Raw genomic sequence first — 3,158 nt, 5'->3', positions numbered from 1 at the left:
TATTGCCATACCCGACAAAATACAACTGTGTGTGTTTACACTGAAAAGAAATGGTGAGCTCTCACACGCCCGCACACACACACACACACACTCACACACACAAAACACATCCGCAGAACCTTCACGTTAAATGAAAAAAGCATGCAATACCGTTCAAAACACACCAAAAGTTCCCAAAATGAACCTTCTCAGCAGAATTTTAAAAGTCCAGATATGCTGAAACCACCATTCTTTGATATCTGCCCAACAAAGTGAACAGGTAAAATGTAGTTTATTACATTATCCAATATCTGATGGTCAAACAGGCAGTGGACGACTTGCAGCAGGAGTCCCCCAGAAGCTGGTGACGTTTACATTCCAGTCATCTCCAGGTCCTGGATTATTGATCGGACCGATTAGAAATAGCTGAACTTAAAAAGCAGGAAACGTGGAATGAATGCAGTTCTGAAAGGTTTCAACTCCCACACACACACACACACATACACACAAAAGAAACAACTTTAATACATTCGCAAGTCAAGCTGTTTGTCCCAGTGTGACGATGGGATGTGCTTTTACCTCCACCCCCTCCCTCATGTGAGTTAAAAACAAAGAGCCATCTCTTCCCTCCTACTGACTCCACCTGCCAAAAACACGTGAGAAATTTCTCTCTCTCTCCAGAAATCAAAAATAAAACCGTCTCTGTGGGGGATTTGTCCAAACAGCTGACGTGAAGCTTCCTTCGAGCTTTAAGAAAATGGATTTTTCTGTCAAAAACAGCAATTATCTCACAAAATGACATCCTTAGAGTTTCTCTTTGTCACTTTGGTACGGAGGTTTGGTCTTGGCTATAACGCGTGGTTTTATGTTCTAGCAGCCACAAAAAGGCTCAAACTTGATAAACTTTCAGAAAGTTTCACCCAAACATCTGCAGACTTCTTAAACACAGAAAGTGAAGCGATAATACATCCAAGCGTCTGTTAGCCCAGAACTGCAACGTGAAAGTGTTACATCACCACGGTGGACCATTTGCCTCTTTTGTTTCCAGGCAACTAGTGTCACCGAATTCGTCTTTGGATGGGAGCCGTCCTCGTGCTCTGATGATGTAATCCCTTCACGTTTATAACTCTGGGTTTCATATTTCAGTTTACAAATCAAATCCATTTATTAACACTTTGTCTTCCCCACAAATATGCCTCTTGCACACAAGCAGCACTGAAGTGGCACCACTTTTTGGCAAAGTCCCTTTTTGATTTGTCCATTAAAGGGGGGGGGGGGGGGGGTTACCTCCTGCTCACAGTCAGGAGTTTTCTTTTCTCATACAAGTCCCGATCTGCAACGACCGACAAACGCCAAAGAGAAGAGACAGAGAAAAGAGACGGAGAAAAAAAAAAAAAAAAAGAGCAACCATCTCCCTCCTTCCTCCCCCCCCACCGCTCCTTCCACCCACTCACTCCTCGCACACCGACTCGCTCAGGTCCACAGCGCCGCCCCTGGTGAGCCGTCGCATCTTGCTGAAGTCGTGGTCGGTCCTCAGGTAGGAGAGCGAGGGGCCTCCTTCACTGTGGCCCGCCAGGTCCTGGGGCTGGGCCTGGGGAGGCAGGGCCCTCATCTCGCCCCCGCTGCGCCAGTACAGGGTGTATTGCTGCGGGTCAGTCACTCCGAAGGTGGCGGCGCACAGCTGCGCCAGGGCCTGGCTCGTCTCCCCGGCTCTCCACTGCAACGTCCGCACGGCGCTCCGCTCCCCGTCCTGGAACAGTATTCGAACGCACCTCTGGAGGGAAGGGGGGGGGGGGGGGAGGAGAAGAAATATAGAGAGGAGAAAAACAGAACAGAAAAAGAATGACTATATACTGTATGACAAACAGAGGTCAAAAGGCTTATGGATTGAGGTCACATGAGGAGGAGGAGAGAGTGATGGAGCCAGGAGAGGAGTGAGAAAACACATAATCTGCCACGATAATAAAAGGAAAGTGTAAAACAAAGCTTCTGTTTCTCACACACAGCTAGTCAGGTCGAAACACTAAAATAATAAAATCACAAAACTGCTTAAAACTAAAAACTGCTCAAAACTATCAATTCCTCAACAAAGTCATTGTCATTTTGCCAAGCAGCTCTGTTTGCCTCTTTACTTTCAACCAAACAGTTCTTTTTTTTTTTTTATCCCCAAAGAGCAAAAAGCAGTCGGACATAAAAAACAACAATCCTGCCTCTCTTCAAACACTTCAGCCGTTAGTGTCAGATCCCTCCACCTACAGGTGCCTCGTCTTAACACGTAACTGAGGAAACAAACTTATAATCCCCGTTAGAAAACATCAGTAAACTAAACCACTTCTTTACCACACACACACACACACACACACATCCCTGCAAGCAATGATACATCCCACAACACCAGGTGCACACACACACAAAAAAAGGATCAAAAACACAGAGAAGTAACTCCACAGGTCACTAAAACTCACAGAGTCACCGAGCTCCTCGCTGTCCGTGTGCATATTGTGTTCGCCTGCTTCGATGGGTAGACGCAGCTCAATAAATTTCATGTTATCTGACCGCCCACCTCTTCATAGCACTTGGCTCACTGATCCTCGCCTGTGTCAGTGGAGAATCTGGCTGCCCGGTGAGTTAGATCGGCTATTTGAAGCCAGGAGAAGCACCACGTGACAAGATAGAAACGTGGATGACAATAGTTGTTCTTTTTTTTTTCCCCTCCTATTTTTAATTTTAATGGCTGAGCCGTAACACCAACCCGAGGCCAGGAGGGTGATAAAAGTGTGTAGGTAAAAGTCATTATGTGTGTGTGTGTGTGTGTTGGCATTAGTGCAGGCTCCTCCTGATCAACGGATTACATCTCTAAAAATGTCTGACAAATAATCCCTTTCGAATTTATATAAATCACATCTGCACGCAGAGAGCGACCCAGGTGGCACGTTTTAAAGGAGGAGTTAAAGTTGGCAAATCCTCACCTTTGTCTGGACCTGAACTAAAAACAGCAGTGACACTAAACTGAGATCAAACTCGAGGTAAACATGGATGCCTCCCACCCCTGCTAATAAATGTAGGACGATGAGATGCTGCTGTCACCATTAGTGTAATTAATAACGGTCATGTTTGACCCTGCTGTGTTGCTCATTTTCTCTTAAAATAAGAAAGAGCACGTTTAAGGCTCTTAAAAT

The sequence above is a fragment of the Nematolebias whitei genome, chromosome 1 (genome assembly GCF_014905685.2).
Source record: "Nematolebias whitei isolate Nwh7 chromosome 1, NemWhi1, whole genome shotgun sequence".
Lineage (NCBI taxonomy): Eukaryota > Metazoa > Chordata > Actinopteri > Cyprinodontiformes > Rivulidae > Nematolebias > Nematolebias whitei.
The sequence above is the reverse complement of the archived record's forward strand: the minus strand, read 5'-3'. Positions refer to the sequence as shown.